This window comes from Tachyglossus aculeatus, chromosome 8 (assembly GCF_015852505.1).
Source record: "Tachyglossus aculeatus isolate mTacAcu1 chromosome 8, mTacAcu1.pri, whole genome shotgun sequence".
Lineage (NCBI taxonomy): Eukaryota > Metazoa > Chordata > Mammalia > Monotremata > Tachyglossidae > Tachyglossus > Tachyglossus aculeatus.
The window spans coordinates 7,478,468-7,496,155 of NC_052073.1; the positions used below are offsets into that span (position 1 = coordinate 7,478,468).

Sequence of the window (17,688 nt, forward strand, 5' to 3'; positions counted from 1 at the left end):
AAGCCAATTTAAAGCCAATGGAAAGGAGTTTTCATTTGATGTGGAGATAGGCGACCACTGGAGTTTCGTGAGAAGTGGGGAAATTTGGTCTGAACGTTACTGAAAGAAAATGACCCAGGCAGCAGAGTGGCATGTGGACCAAAGTGGGGCGAGACAGGAGGCAGGGAGGTCAGCAAGGAGGCTTATATGATATTCAAGGTGGGAAAGGATCAGCGCTTGCATTACTGTGGTAACAGTTTGGATGGGCTAGTGCTCCCCAATGACACAGCTGTTCAAACAATCCGTCCTAATACATAATCCATAATGAATCTGTACTAAATCCATAGTATTTATCGAATGTTTGCTTTGTGCAAAGAACTGTACTAAATGCTGGAGAGAGTAAAATAAAGTTGGTAGAGACAGCCTTGATCTTAGGGAACTTAATAATCTAGCGGATCTCTGTCAGTAATATTTACTGAATACTTACTTTGTTTTCCAACTATGTTATATTGTACTCTCCCAAGCACTTAGTGCAGTGTTCTGCACGGTAAATGCTCAATAAATATGATTGCCAGGCACTGTACTAAGCTCTTGGGTGAGTACACAAGTTAGCAGAAACAACCCCTCAAGAGGCTGTTTAGTAGATCAATCCATCAGTGGAATTTGTGTGCTTACCGAGGGCAGAGCACTGTTTTGGGTGTTTGGGAGAGTGCATTAGAACTAGTAAACATAATCCCGGCCCTCAGGGAGTTTACGGTCAGGTTGAAGAGCTCACAGTTAAACCCTGTTCTTTATCCTCTAGACTGTAAACTCACTGTGAGAAGGGAGTGTATCTGTGGTTTTGTTGTGTTATACTCTCCCAAGTACTAAGTACAGTGCCCTGCGCACAGTAAGCGCTCAATAAGTTCTCAGTAAACTTGAAGCAGTGTGGCTTGGTGGAAAGAGCATGGGCTTGGGAGTCAGAGGACTTGGGTTCTAATTCCTGCTCCACCACTTGTCTTCTGGGTGACCTCAGGCAAGTCAATTTCTCTGTGCTTCAGTTACCTTATCTGTAAAATGGGGATTAAAACTATAAGCCCCTGAGGGACAACCTGATTAGCTTATATCTACCCCAGCGCTTTGAGCAGTGCTAAGTGCTTAACAAATACCACTATTATTATTATTTTTATTGATTGATACTCCTGCACTCAAGCTTCAGCTCTTCAGTCAAGCTTTCCCTGTTGTCCACTTTTTGTTGAGTCGCTGGGATTAACCATGATGGGTTTAATGTGCTTCATGGGGCTCCCAGATCCAGAAAGCCAAAATACTAATGAAAATAATGATTGTGATATGTTAAGCACTTACTATGTGACAGGCACTGTATTAAGTGCTGGCGGGGGATACAAATTGGGTTGGACACAGTCCCTGTCCAACGTGGGACTCAGTCTCAGTCTCCATTTTACAGATGAGGGAATTGAGGCCCAGAGAAGGGAAATGACTTCCCCAATGTCACACAGCAGATGAGTGGCGGAGCTGAGATTAGAACCTTTTGACTCCCGGGCCCATGCTCTATCGGTTACACCAAGCTACTTCCCCTGGGTCCCATTGCCAAATTCATCAGTTCTATATCCCTTTGTGGATGCCTCATTCTCGCCTGTCCTACCGTTGACCCCTGACCCACATCCCTCCCTTCACAAATCTGCCAAGCTAGCTCTCTTCCTCCCTTCCAAGCCCTACTGAGAGCTCACCTCCTCCAGGAGGCCTTCCCAGACTGAGCCCTCTTTTTCCTCTCTTCCTCCCCACCCCCCGCCCTACCTCCTTCTCCTTCCCACAGCACTTGTGTATATTTGTACAGATTTATTACTCTATTTTACTTGTACATATTTACTATTCTACTTATTGTGTTAATGCTGTGCATATAGCTGTAATTCTATTTGTTCTGACGATTTTGACACCTGTCTACATGTTTTTGTTGTCTCTCTCTCCCTTCTAGACTGTGAGCCTGTTGCTGGGTAGGGACCGTCTCTATATGTTGCCGACTTGTACTTCCAAAGAGCTTAGTACAGTGTTCTGCACACAGTAAGCGCTCAATAAATATGATTGAATGAATGGATGCGACGTTTGAATCAGACGCCACATTCTGTAGTATCCCTTGTTGCTCTGATAGATCCACGAAGAATCTTAAATCCAAAGGATTTTCTTTTTGTTTGTTCACTTTTTTTTTCCTCAAGCACCCGTTGGGTAGATGAGGCTGTACTAAGCTCTTGACAGGGAACAGCAACAGGAGAAGCTGTAGTACTGGCCTTCAAGGAGCTCACCACTTCTCTCTGTAAATACTTGATATCTTTCCACCAAATGCGGAGGTGGGGGGGATATCAAGTATTTAAAGAGTGAAGTCGTGGGAAACATTCGATATTAACTGGTAGTTGTAAGATCATCCATCAATGGTACTAATTAATCGGTGGCATTTAATAATAATAATTATGGCATTTAAGTGCTTACTATGTGCCTAGCACTATTCTAAGCACTGGGGTACATACAAGGTAATCAGGTTGTCCCATGTGGGTCTCTCAGTCTTACTCCCCATTTTACATATGAGGTAAATGAGGCACAGAGAAATGAAGTGGCTTGCCCAAGGTCACACAGCAGACAAGTGGCATAGCCGGGATTAGAACCCGAGTCCTCTGACTACCAAGCCCGGGCTCTTTCCACTAAGCCACACTACTTCTCTATTTATTGAGTGTTTAGTGTGTGTAAAGGACTGTACTAAGTGCTTGGTTGAGTGCAGTAAAACAGAGTTGGTAGATATAGAGAAGCAGCATGGCGTAGTGGATAGAACATAGGCCTGAGAGTCAGAGGACCTGTGTTCTAATCCTGGCTCTGCCGCCTATCTGCTGCGTGACCTTGGACAAGTCACTCAACTTCTCTGTCCTTCAGTTACCTCATCTTTAAAATGGGGATTAAGACCGTGAGCCCCACGTGGGACATGGACTGAGTCCAACCTGATTAACTTCTTTCTACCCTAGTGTTTAGAACAGTGTTTGGCGCATATAGTAAATGCTTAATAAGTACCCTAATTATTATTATTACCTGGCACATAGTAAGCATGTAACAAATGCAACTAAAAAAAAAAATTGGAACAGCCAGGTCTGTAGGAGAAGAACCCAATAAGTAGCTTTTCCAAGAGGAGGGAATGTTTACCCCTCTTTTTACTGAATTTTTTTGGCACTCCGCAGTAGGATGGAAACAAACGGGATCTGAAAGGAAATAAAAAAAACTTAACCCATGCAAACTTATTATCAGATCGATAGGGTCACCTTTCTTCAGTTGCCAGCTTGACCTCTTTGGCATTTACCTATCCTTATAAGTTCAATATCCACTTGTTGTGTCTAGGAATTCTGTTCCCACCCCTGTGGCTAGGGATCGTTCCATTTGCTCTCCCTCAATCCTCCCTGGCAGCAGGAACCCTCAACTCAGATTTCTTGATACGCGGTGGTTTTCACTGAGAAATTTTTCTTTCATTTTCATTAGGGAATTTAGCTTTGATGTCATTCATTGTTCGGATTGTAAAGGAAGCCTAGCGTAAATCCTGATTGAGAGTTGATACTAATATGACCTGTCCTCGTGATTTATTAAGTCATGGCTAATGCAAGGTGGATTAGTCATTGTCTATGACATAAAGTAAATGGGAGATTTAATCTGAAGGAAGTGATTTTATTTTTGGCATAAATACTTGGGTCCTTTTGAATGATTTTCTTGCACTTGCATCTGGTGAAATGGGTCTGCATTATTTTTGTAGTAGGCCATGTTTCCTTACCCTTTCCCTGTTTTAAATTGATTTCTAAGAAGAACAATGAATGTGCCAGTGTTAAGACTTAGTTTATGTTGGGACAATCCTGATGGGCTGAAGATATTTGACCATTTTTTTCTTCACCGTTTGTCACCCAGATCGATTGGAAAAACAAGTTTTGGGCTATTTTTCCATTGATCTGGGTGACAAACGGTGAGGAAAAAGTTTTTTCTTCAGAGGAACCTCTTGTGCTCTTGAAAGTGACTAATGTCATTAGAAATTGACTACTGCTTGGTCTGCTCAAGGCATAGATTAGAAACTCAGAGCGGCCCCATTAATCAATCAGTGGTATTTACTGAGTGCTTACTGTGAGCAGAGCAACATACTATCCACTTGGGAGAGTACAATACCAAAGGAGAATACAATACAATAAATACAATTTATTTATATTGTCCGTCTCCCCTCTCTAGACTGTAAGCTCGTTGTGGGCAGGGAATATGTCTGTTTATTGTTACATTGTACTCTACCAAGCGCTTAGTACAGTGCTTTGCACTCAGTAAGTGCTCAATAAATATAACTGAAAGAATGAATAAGGATTAGCGGAAATGTTCCCTCCCCATAATGAGTTTACATTAAACTCATTCTAGTGGACTGCCCATATGGTTATGCATTCCTGTTGGGGTCCTGTTTTTTAAAATCTCCAACTCTAATACTGACTCTGCCGCTTGCAGGCCTGGGAGTCAGAAGGACGCTGGGTTCTAATCCTGGCTCTTCCACTTGTCTGCTGGATGACCCTGGACAAGTCACTTCACTTCTCTGTTCCTCAATTATCTCATCTTTAAAATGGGGATTGAGACCATGAGCCCCATGTGGGCCGTAGGGTGTCTTTGTATTTTGCATCTCCCCCAGTGCTCAATATGCCAGTGCCTAGCATATAGTAAGCACTTAACAAATACCTTAAAAAAAAACAGGAGGGAGGACAGGTATCAAATCCCCACTTGCAGATGATGAAACTGAGATTTGTGTTTGCATAGAACAAGTCCCTGGAAAATCTGTGCGAGGGAGCTTCTGGAACATTCCTTAGTCTAGGGGGCTTAGTTTACCCACGGTGCCTTTGTCCTTCTGCTTCTAAAGGGGCCTTCGCTACCCTTACAATTAACCCAACCAACCACGAGTATGCAGAAAGAGTAATTACTCAGGGCCTGGGAACCACAGGCTTCAATCAAGTGATACTTTAGTGAATCCCACAGCTAGGAAACCCCTGGAGTAAAGTAAACCCCAGACCAAGGATGAGTAATTAGGACAGCAGACTTTGAACAGCCTAGAAATTTCATCTTCTGGGCTGTTCTGTCAGGCAGGAACTGTCTTGCAGTTCGTGCATGAGGAAGTTTGGAGCGAGATAGTCAACCCAGGACAAACTCTTTCCAACAGCAGAGTGGCCTAGTGGATAGAGCACTTGGAGTCAGAAGGACTTGGGTTCTAATCCCAGCCCTGCCACTTGTCTGCTCTGTGACCTTGGGCCAGTCACATCACTTCTCTGTGTCTGTTTCCTCAACTGTAAAATGGGGATTCAAAACCTGTTCTCCCTCATAAGGTGATTGTGAGCCTCATTAGGGATAGGGACTGTGTCCAACCTGATTGTCTCATCTACTCAAGGGCTTAGTACAGTTATTGGCACTTAGCAAGTACTTAAGAAATACCATTTAAAAAATGGGCATCCAATTGGTGCTACAACTCCTCTTGAGGTCCTGGCTGAATCTCTAAATCCATGGCTGGACCTTGACTAATAGCTATCACTCGGTAGTATTTATTGAGTTCCTACATTGGGCAGAGCACTTGACAGAGTACTCAGCTCAGTAAACATGATCTCTGTGTCCAAGGATCTAGTTGCGGTTGATAGGAAAACAAGCTCCTAGTAGGGCTACGATCTGGAATCTCTGGGTTCCTTGTGGTATTTAAAGCACTCAATCATTTTTCCCCTTCCTACCTCACCTCGTTACTTTCCTACTACAAGCCCCCTGTGGGACAACCTGATCACCTCGTAACCTCCCCAGCACTTCGAACGGTGCTTTGCACATAGTAAGTGCTTAATAAATGCCAACATTATTATTATTATTGAGTGCTTATTGTGTGCAGAGCACTGAACTAAGCACTTGGGAGAGTACAATATAAGAAGATATATTCCCTGCCCATAATGAGCTTACAGTCTAGAGGGGGAGGCTGATGGTCAGAGTGCCCATCTCCGGGGTCTTGAGGTGGTAACTCTGTGAGGGCCAGGGCCATGAAGCACTTGGTGATTGGGGCTGGAGAGAACTATTGTGGTGACCAAGATTCCCACCACCCTCGGAGGGTGGGGGACCAGGGAAAGGGAGAAGGAGAGGTTAGGAGAGAGGCCGTCTCAGAGCTGGCCTAAAATCCTCAAACAGAAATTGGAGTTGACTGATCAGAGAGAGTGGTCTGTGTCTGCAGAGAAGGGTGCAGGAGCCTCAGAGAATTCCCAGGTGGAATCTCAAGGTTCTGTCAGGCTAGCGGTTGTTGCAAATCTTTAAGCCGTGTATGGGGAGATGTGGGGAGATTTTGCCTAGACAATCTATAGATGGTAAACTCGTTATAGGCGGGGAACTTGTCTGCTAATTCTGTGGTATTGTACTCTCCCAAGTGCTTAGTACAGTGCTCTGCATATAGTAAGCGCTCAGTAAACACCATTGATTGATAGCCTGCTTCTTAATCAGTCAGTGGTATTTATTGATTACTGTACTAAGAGCTTGGGAGAGTAGACATATTCCTTGCCCTCAAGGAGTTTACGGTCTGGAGGGGGAGACAGGCATTCAAGTGAAATATGAATATGTAGATGACTAACACTCTGTCCTCAAGAGAAGGGGGCCCAGACACCCAGAAATTCTCAGGCTGACTGACTTTTGTTCCTGAGTGGCTATTTGACAAGGCCCTAACTTTTCCTCAGCTCCCCCTCCCATATGTGACCCCTGACCTGCTCCCTTCCCCCCGCCCCAGTCCCACAGCACTTATGCATATATGTATATATCTATAATTCTATATATTTATATTGATGCTTGTTTACTTGTATTGATGTCTGTCTCCCCCCATCTAGACTGTGAGCCCCTTGTGGGCAGGGATTGTCTCTATTGCTGTATTGTACTTTCCAAGTGCTTTGTAGAGTGCTCTGCACATGGATTGTCTGTCATCCAGGGCCTCTCCCTTGAAGGACTTTCTGTCTCTCTGTCTCTTTCTTTTATACTAAGTGCTTATTATGTGCCAGGTAATAATGATAATGATAGTATTTGTTAAGCGCTTACTTTGTGCCAGGCACAGTACTAAGCTCTGGAAGTGATGATATTTGTTAAGCACATACTATGTACCAAGCACTGTTCTTAACACACTGGGGTAGATACAAAGTTATCAGATTGGACCCAATCCCTGCCCAATGAGGGGTTCACAGTCTAAATCCCCATTTTACAGATGAGGTTACTGAGGCATGGAGAACTGAAGTGACTTGCTTACGGTCACACAGCAGACACAGCAGTAGATACAAGGTAATTAGGTTGGACGCATGGGACTCACAGTCTTAATCCCCATTTGTAGATGAGGTAACTTAGGCCCAGAGCAGTGAAGTGACCTGCCCAAGGTCACACAGCAGACAAGTAGCAGAGCCAGGACTAGAACCCAGGTCCTTCTGACTCCTAGGCCCATGTTCTATCTCCCCGGCCACACCACTTTCTAGTCTGGGAAGCCAGTGTAATTGAACTATGAGTCAGCCAAGTCCTGTAATTCGGTATTTCTAAACCTCACAGTTCTTACCACCTCTGATTAGGTCTCTTTTTCATTCCGGGCCAAACATATGTGTTTGCCTTTTTGTGTGGCATGTGCATTATGAGTGTGAAATTGTGGTAATTAAAACTCCATTTTAAAAGCAGCCAGGACAGCTGGACAAGAAGGTTTCACTTATTTGCAGGCACGTTCTGGCCTTGGTCTCTCTCCCTACTCTCCTCTCCCCCCAGAATTATTATTCATAATAATACATGTTGTTTTTTGAGTACTTACTTTGTGCTAGGCACTGTACTAAGGACTGGGGAAAATACAAGATGACTCCGTTGGACATAGTATCTGCCCCACGTGGAGTTCACAGTCTTAATCTCCATTTTACAGATGAGGGAACTGAGGCCCAGTGAAGTGATTTGCCCAAAGTCATACAGCAAGACAAGGGATTAGAACCCAGGTCCTTCTGACTCCTAGACCCGTGCTCTATCCACTAAGACAAGCTGCTTACTCTCCCGAGCGCTTAGTACAGTATTTTGCACTCCATAAATGCAACTGATTGGATTTCTTTGTGGATTCCTGTCAGGAAAAGGGTCAGTCTTTGGAGAGCCCATTTACAAATCCACAAAACCCCGCCACAATGGAGTGAGTGTTTCAGAACCCGGGACTTACACCTCGCCGGCCTCTGCTACTAGCTGGCCGGGTCTGTCTTGGTCTGGGTGGGAATGATTGTTTTTTTGGCCTGGGATGGTCACAGGTGACACCACCTGGTGTGAGCCTTTTCTTGTAAAACTTCCCAGCTGCTCTCGGTCTCTTGCTTTCATTAGCTCAGGGCTTCAGCATCCTGAGCTGCCAATCTCGGCTCCAAGCTGACAGGCCGCCTTCTCTCCCCCACTGTGCGAGCCAAGCAAGGGGACCTTTTGAACGTGTTTGTAGAGTCAAGGTTGAGGAACTTCTCCTAGTTGGGGTTTGTCGACTTTTGTGGGGTCCATCTGGCTGCCCGGGTGCTGCCAGTGGCATCTAAACAATCGTAATTGAGGTGTTTGCTAGGTGCTTACTATGTGTCAAGAGCTGAGGTGGATAATAATAATAATAATGGTATTTATTAAGCACTTACAATGTGCAAAGCACTGTTCTAAGCGCTGGAGAGGTTACAAGGTGATCAAGTTGTCCCACAAGGGGCTCACAGTCTTAATCCCCATTTTACAGATGAGGGAATTGAGGCACAGGGAAGTTAAGTGACTTGCCCAAAGTCACACAGCTGACAATTGGCAGAGCTGGGATTTGAACCCATGACCTCTGACTCCAGAGCCCTTGCTCTTTTCCACTGAGCCACGCTGCTTCTCACACTGCTGGATGTGAAATGATCAGACTTGACTCAGACCCTGTTCCTCATGGAGCTCACAGGCTTAAGGGGAGTGGGGAGAATAGGTATTTAACCACCATTTTACAGATGAGGAAAGTACAGTGCCTAGCATTCATTCATTCAATCATATTTATTGAGCGCTTACTGTGTGCAGAGCACTGTACTAAGCACTTGGGAAGTACAAGTTGTTAACATACAGAGATGGTCCCTACCCAACAATGGGCTCACAGTCTAGAAAGGGGAGGCAGACAACAAAACAAAACATGTGGACAGGTGTCAAGTCGTCAGAACAAATAGAGTTAAAGCTAAATGCACATCATTAACAAAATAAATAGAATAGTAAATATGTACAAGTAAAATAAATAGAGTAATAAATCTGTACAAACATATATACAGGTGCTGTGGGAAGGGGAAAGAGGTAGGGTGGGGGGGAGGAGGAGAGGAAAAAGGGGGCTCAGTCTGGGAGGACCTCTTGGAGGAGGTGAGCTCTCTAGGCCAGCAAACAGAGCAGGCAATATCCTCGGATTGCACGCTCTGTAGGGTGGCTGTAACCCAAGATACACCTGTATTAAATTCTCATGGAAAATGTAATGCAGGTCACATGGGCCAAGCCCTGGAGCATAAATACCACCATTCACCTTCCCTATTGGACTAAAAGGGCAAGAGCCCAGGCTTTAGAGTCAGAGGTCATGGGTTCAAATCCCAGCTCCACCAATTGTCAGGTGTGTGACTTTGGGCAAGTCACTTAAACTCTCTGGGCCTCAGTTACTTCATCTGTAAAATGGGGAACAAGACTGTGAGCCCCATGTGGGACAACCTGATCACCTGGCACATAGTAAACATTTAACAAATACCACAATTATTTAGTATTACTTATTCTGCTGTTTGAGCTTGGTCAAGCAACTTAAGTTCTCTATGCCTCAGTTATCTCATCTGTTAAATGTGGATTCAATACCTGATCTCTCTCTTGGTTAGATTATGAGCCCTTTGTGGGATGGCGACTGTATTTGTATTTTCACCAGTTCTCAGAATAGTGATTGACACATAGTAAGTGCTTAACAAATACCACAGTTATTATTATTGTCCTCTAGACTGTAATGCTCATTATGGGTGGGGAATGTGTCTACCAGCTCTGTTGTATTGTACTCTCCCAAGCACTTAGTGCAGTGCTCTGCCCACAGTAAGTGCTCAATAAATACCATTGCTTTATCTTTGTACACAATTGGAAAGGAGAGCCATGTCAGGTTGATAGAAGGGAGCATGTGTCTGTGAAATGTTTAATCCAGGCTTGGTCATCTCTTTAAACTGTCTCTTCACTTGACAAAGATACCCCTCTATATTCTTTTTTTTTTAATGGTAATAAGACTCGACAGTATAAGACAAGAATTAAGCACTTACTATGTCAAACAATGTTCTAAGCACTGGGGTAGATACAAGTGAATTAGGTTGGACACAGTCCCTGTCCTGCATGGAGTTCACAGTCTAAGTAGGAGGGAGAAAAGGAGGATTGAGGCACAGAGATGTTAGGTGACTTGCCCAAGATCACATAGCAATTGGCAGAGCCAGGATTTGAACCTTCTAGACTGTGAGCCCACTGTTGGGTAGGGACTGTCTCTATATGTTGCCAACTTGCACTTTCCAAGTGCTTAGTACAGTGGTCTGCACACAGTAAGCGCTCAATAAATACGATTGAATGAATGAACCTGACTAGAACAGAAACTACAAGGGTTTGTCAGTCAGTCAATCATTTGAGTGCTTACTGTGTACAAAGCACTCTACTAAGCGCTTGGGAGAGTACAATACACCAGACACATTCCCTGCCCACAACAAGCTACAGTCTAGAGGGGGGTTGTGTCCTGAAGACATCATTAAACACATCCTCCTAGACGGAGGTTGTCGATGTAGTTTGTGCCACATTAGCAGGGCATCCCACTCCTCCTTAGTGGATGGTGGCTCTAACCAGCCATTTCCCCTTGACGCTTTATTTCTTAAGATATGCTGTCCAGAAATCCAACTACCATGCTCAGTGAGGATGAGGTTTATGTCCCTTAAAAAAAAATATCCTAGGATTAGGGTCATTGTTCCCCCTCTTCTGTTCGACATTACCTATCGATTCATAGGTGAAGCAATTTTGGGATAGTGGGATTGACAAGGTAATGTAGGCTCCCCTTGGAGTGAAAAGTCACTAGGATAGTGACCGGACAGTCGCTTGGATAATTCTTGCAACTCCAGGAACTACAACAGAACTTTCTCTGAAGCTACAGGGAGAGGGCTATGACCATATGTTACTGGAGAAGCAGCTTGACTTAGTAGATAGAGCATGGTCCTGAAAGTCAGAAGGACTTGAGTTCTAATCTTGGCTCCTCCACTTGTCTGCTGCGTGACCTTGGGTGAGTCACTTCACTCCTCCGTGCCTCATTTACCTCATCTGAAAAATGGGGATTAAGGCTGTGAGCCCCATAAGGGACAGGGACCAAATCATCTAACTTTCATTCATTCATTGTCATATTTATTGAGCGCTTACTGTGTGCAGAACACTGTACTGAGTGCTTGGGAAGTACAAGTCGGCAACATATAGAGACGGTCCCCTACCCAACAACGGATTCAGTCTAGAAGAACTTGATTTTCCTGTATTCATCCCAGGACTTACTGCAGTGTCTGGTGTCTAGTAAGTGCTTAACAAACACCACATTCATCAAGATTTATTATTATTATTATTATTATTTGTCACTGCTAAGATGAGATAGGCCAGATCATAGACCTCCCAACTCCCTAGGAGCAATGGGCTTTTTTAGAACTTGTAAGGAGTCAGGAGTGACACTGAGATATTGATTTCACTTCCTTCCCCCCATCCACTGAAGGGCAGGCACCCCAAACCCTTTCTTTGCCAGACTCCTAGGCTGGACCCTCTCACCACTGACCTTGGAGCCTAGTGAGAAAGAGGCGGAGGAAGAGATAGCATGAAAGGAAGGTGACTGTCTCCTTCCTCTGCCTTTACTTTTCTTCCTTTCTTGTTTTCCCTCACTTCCTTTTCCCTTTTTTCTTTCTCTGTTTCCCCTTTCTTTTTGTCTCCTAGCTCCTCAAAGCCCAATACTAAAAAAAAAAAAATATTGGCATCCCATTCCTGGTGCCTGCTGAAACAGTACCCTAGAGTCAGGCTCTGAGTCTAAACAAGTGTTCTTTCGAGTGGTAGATCCAGGATATTTGCCCAGATTTCACAGAGTTTGCATCCATTTAAGTATTCTCAAGCCCGGACAGAGAATGCTGAGCTTCTGTTCTGGGTCACTAGTTCCTCAGACTGCTCCCCTCCCCCTTGATCTCCAAGATGCCTGAAGATAGCAGAATACCACTTTGGAAGGAAAGTTTCCTGGTCCAAACCACCTCCAACCGCTTGCTCATACCCTCCCCGGCTGGCTGGTAGTTCAATCCACTTCATAATAATAATAATAATGGTATTTAAGCACTTATTGTGTGCCAAGCACTGTTCTTAGTGCTGGAGTAGATAGAAGGTAAACAAATTGTCCCACATGGGGAGTAAGACTATGAGTCTTAATCCCCATTCTATGAGTCTTAATCCCCATTTTACAAATGAAGTATCTGAGGCCCAGAGAAGTTAAGCGGCCTGCCCAAGGTCACACAGTAGACAAGTGGCGGAACCAGGATTAGAACCCTCGTCCTCTGACTCCTAAGCCAGTGTTCTTTCCATTGTGCCAGCTTCTCGTGCTGCTTATATCCAACAGCGCTTCTGGCTTTCCCTGTCTTCAAAGCCCTTCTGAAATCACGTCTCCTCCAGGAGGTCTTCCCTGACTGACTTCTAATTTCCTACCTTATATCCCCCTCACAACTCCCACATCAGCACTCTGACACCACTTAAGCACATGGATACTCACTCCCCTCTGCACCCCTTCTGTACATTCCTTTTTACTTCCTCCTGTCTGTAACTTCGTTTCACACCCGTCTCCTTTTGCCGCCCCCACCAGCATGTAAATTTCTCAAGGGCTGAGATTATGACTATTGGGTTTTTTTTGTACTCAATCAATGGCATTATTGAGTACTCACTATGTGCAGGACACTGTACTAAGAACTTGGGAAAATACAGTACATTAGAGTTGGGAGACACCTTCCCTGCCCACAAGGAGTTTATAGTCTAGAATTGGGAGACAGACATTATAATAAGGAGATTGTGGATGTTTACGTAAATCCTGTGGGGCTGAAGATGGGGTGAATATTAATTTCTTAAAGGGAAGGGATCCAAGTGCATAGGTGGTGCAGGAGGGAGGGGGAGTAGGGGAAAAGATATCTTAATCAGGGAAGGTCTCTTGGAGGAGATATTAAAATAAGGCTTTGAAGGTGCGGAGAGTAGTGGTCTATTGTATTTGAAGGAGGAGGGAGTACCAGGACAGAGGGAGGATGTGGGTGTAGTGGAAGAGCATGTGCCTGAGAATCAGAAGGTCATGAGTTCTAATTCTGGCTCCACCACTTATTTGCAGTGTGACCTTGGGCAAATGTTGCCCACTTGTAGTAATAATAATAATAATAATAATGGCATTTATTAAGTGCTTACTATGTGCCAAGCACTGTTCTAAGCGGTGGGGAGGTTACAACTGTGGGGTTACAGCCCCACAGGGGGCTCACAGTATTAATTCCCATTTTACAGTTGAGGTAACTGAGGCCCAGAGAAGTTAAGTGACTTGCCCAAAGTCACACAGCTGACAATTGGCGGAGCTGGGATTTGAACCCATGACCTCTGACTCCAAAACCCGGGTTCTTTCCACTGAGCCATGCTGCTTCTCTAAGCACTTTCCAAGTGCTTAACACAGTGCTCTGCACACAGTAAGCGCTCAAATACGATTGGATGAAAATCACATCACTTCTCTGTGCCTGTTACTTCATCTATAAAATGGGGATTGAGACTGTGAGCCCTGTATGGGACAGGGACTGTGTCCAACCCAATTTGCTTGTATCCATCCCAGTGCTTAGTACAGCGCCAGGCACATAGTAAGCATTTAACAAATACCACCATTATTATTATTATCATCATCATTATTATTACTGTTATTATCTGCAGTGAGACAGATGAGATCGAGATTTGGGGATTAAGTTAGCATTAATCTCCCAAGAGCTTAGTGTGCATGATTGGTTTACATGTGGAACAGAGACTGTGCCCAGCACTAGGTACAGTGCCTGACACATAGTATGTGCTTAACAAATACCATTTTTAAAAAAGGAGGGGGAGAACAGTTTATAAAGAGATATAAACTCTTCCCCCTCATGTTCTGGGAAGATAATTACTCCGTGGGTGATTTCTGGTTTAAGGGAAAAATCAAAGCTTCAGGGCTGTGGGAGGGCTCCTTGATTCCTCCCCAAATAGCTACTATACACGCCTTCAAGAGAACTGTGTGGGAAGATCCCCCTCAGGGGAGTGAAATTCCAGTTGCTGAGATCAGTCCAGTTTCTCTCTGATCAGCTTGGTCCGGGCCACAGTGGGCATGCCAGCGTGGCACGTCCAGATGCTTCCTCCTTCCCAGCCTGGGCACGCAAAAAGCATCCAGTAAATATGGGTAATTGATCGATTAATTGATGGAATGGGAATTATTTCCAGACAAATCAGAGGTCGATCTGGGAAGTGCTCATTAAATAATGTTGCTTGAAACACCATCATGCACGTGTGTTGCTCCAAAGGCTTCTGGGAATTGTCAGCTCAGCCCACCTGAGGTGACTGGGCAGGTGGAGGAATTGGATGGGTCTAAACTGAACTGGGGAACTGAACTTAGCCAAACCCAGCATTCAGTCACCTCACCCCCTCCTACCTCACCTCACTTCTCTCCTAATATGACCCAGCCCACACACTTTGCTTTCCTCATGCCAACCTACTCACTGTATCTCGATCTAGTCTATCTGGCTGCCAACCTCTGGCCTGGGGCACCCTCGCTCTCCGTATCTGACAGACAGTGACTCTCCCCACCTTCAAAACCTTATTATTAAAGGCATATCTTCTCCAATAGGCCTTCTCTGACTAAGCTCTCATTTCCTTTTCTCCCATTCCCTTCTGCATCATCCTGATTTGTTGCCTTTATTCACTTCAGTCCCACAGCACTTAGGTATATATCCTAATGTATTTACTTAGATCAGTGTCTATCTCCCGCTCTAGACTGTAAGCTCAATGTGGGCAGAGAATGTGTCTGTTATACTGCACTCTCCCAGCTTCTTAGTACAGTGCCCTGCCCATGATAAGTGCTCAGTAAATGAGATTGATTGGGTGCGGTTAGTTCCTGGCTTGGATTTGTGGTTGAGGTGGGACTGAGCTACATAGGACTGTAGGTGCTCTTCCCATTCCCAAATTCATTTATTCAATCATATTTTTTGAGTGCTTACTGTGTGCAGAGCACTGTTCTAAGCCCTTGGAAAGTGCAATTCGGCAACAGAGACAATCCCTACCCAGCAACGGGCTCACAGTCTAGAAGGGGGAGACAGACTACAAAACAAGTAGACAGGCATCAATAGCATCAAAATAGGTACCTAGAATTATAGATATATACACATCATTAATAAAATAAATAGAATAATGAATATATACAAATTTATGTACCAAATGGTACACATTTAATTACCCACCAGAATGTGTGCCCTTGAGTACATTGTATAGCATCTGTGTGCACTTTTCTAGGGGCAAAGATGGTTTAAAGCTCCTTGGAAATATGGACTGGGTTTAGCACAGTATTTGGCACAAAGTAGAGGCTCAGATCATCCTTTGTAATGATAATGGTAATATTGTTTCCCATTGTCATATAAGCTTGCGGAGGTTTGCTGAAGACAATTCTCTGGTGATTATTATTGTAATAATAATTGAGACAATATGACAAAAACATGGAGCATGAGGAGGGGCGGGTATCCAAATGACCAAAATTGTTCCCTTAAAAAAAAATAAAATAAAACCCCTCAGGATGGCATTGGGAAAAGGTTCCACAGTGACACGGCTTGAAAATGAACCAGTCCAACAACAGAAAGAATCAAAATGCCATAAATCATGCCGTGTCTAATGAAATCTCAGAACAATAATGTAATTAGAGGGCATAAATCATTAAAAAAGATTCGCTTTAAAACATCTGTTCAGCTGGGTTTGGCAGGAGGCCAGGTGGTGTCAGTGAGTACTAGGGATTGGAGCATTGTGGCGGGGTGAAAAAAGCTCTCCAGGATTCATTTTTCCCTCATGGATTCAGGATTCAGAACTGGGTTCAGCAGGTTTTGGGGACAGGGAATGCCTTCAGTCAGCTTAAAATGGAAGAATCTGGGGGTAACTTCCACAGTCAGGTAATAGTGAGGGTTGTGTTGCTAGACACTTACTGTGAAGTGGCTAGAGCACAGGCCTGAGAGTCAGAAGGTCATAGGTTCTAATCCCAGCTCTGCCACTTGTCTGCTGTGTGACCCTGGGCAAGCCACTTAACTTCTTTGTGCCTCAGTTACCTCATCTGTAAAATGAGGATGAAGACTGTGAGCCCCACGTGGGGCAAACTGATTATCTTGTATTCATTCATTCATTCATTCAATCATATTTATTGAGCTCTTACTGTGTGCAGAGCACTGTACTAAGCGCTTGGGAAGTACAAGTTGGCAACATACAGAGATGGTTCCTACCCAACAGCGGGCTCACAATCTAGATGGGAGAGACAGACAACAAAGCAAAACATATTAACAAAATAAAATAAATAGAATAGTAAATATGTACAAGTAAAATAGAGTAATAAATATGTACAAACATATACAGGTGCTGTGGGGAGGGGAAGGAGGTAGGGTGGGGGGATGGGGAGGGGGAGAAGGGGAAGAGGAAGGAGGGGGCTCAGTCTGGGAAGGCCTCCTGGAGGAGGTGAGCTCTCAGTAGGGCTTTGAAGGGAGGAAGAGAGCTAGCTTGGCGGATGTGCCGAGGGAGGGCATTCCAGGCCAGGGGGGGATACGGGCCGGGGGTCGACGGCGGGACAGGCGAGAACGAGGCACAATGAGGAAGTTAGTGGCAGAGGAGCGGAGGGTGAGGCTGGGCTGTAGAAGGAAAGAAGGGAGGTGAGGTAGGAGGGGGCGAGGTGATGGAGAGCCTTGAAGCCGAAAGTGAGGAGTTTTTGCCTGATGCATAGGTTGATTGGTAGCCACTGGAGATTTTTGAGGAGGGGAGTAACATGCCCAGACCGTTCCTGCACAAAGATGGTCCAGGCAGCAGCGTGAAGTATAGACTGAAGTGGGGAGAGACAGGAGGATGGGAGATCAGAGAGGAGGCTGATGCAGTAATCCTGTCGGGATAGGATGAGAGATTGAACCAGCAGGATAGCGGTTTTACCCCAGCGCTTAGAACAGTGGTTGGCACATAGTAAGTGCTTAACAAATACCATAATTATTATTATTTGTCTGCTGTGTGACCTTGGGCAAGTCACTTAACTCCTCTGTGCCTGTGCCAACTCCTGCTTACCAGTGCCCTGAGCTGAGCCTGGAGCAGGTTCCTTGGAAGGGAAAGTAGCAAGGCCTGGTGAATAGAGCCTGGGCCTGGGATTCAGAAGGACCTGGTTTTTTATCCAAGCTCCGCCACCTGTCTACTGTGTGACCTTATGCAAGTCACAATATCTCTGTGCCTGTAACCTCAGCTCTTAAACGGGGATTAAAACTTTGAGCCCCATATTGGACAGTTTTGGGCTGGGTCCAACCTGATTTGCTTGTGTCCGTCCCAGCTCTTAGAACAGTGCCTGGCACATGGTAAGCTCCCGACAAATACCAGAATTACTGTTATTATTACACGACAATGGTTTTTAATCCGAAC

At 44.8% G+C, this 17,688-nt stretch overlaps 1 protein-coding gene across 3 annotated transcripts in view; it reads left to right on the plus strand.

The window, feature by feature from the left end:
* EYA2 (EYA transcriptional coactivator and phosphatase 2) overlaps positions 1-17,688 on the plus strand; it is a 193,525-nt gene that overhangs the window by 45,190 nt on the left and 130,647 nt on the right. The window lies entirely within an intron of this gene.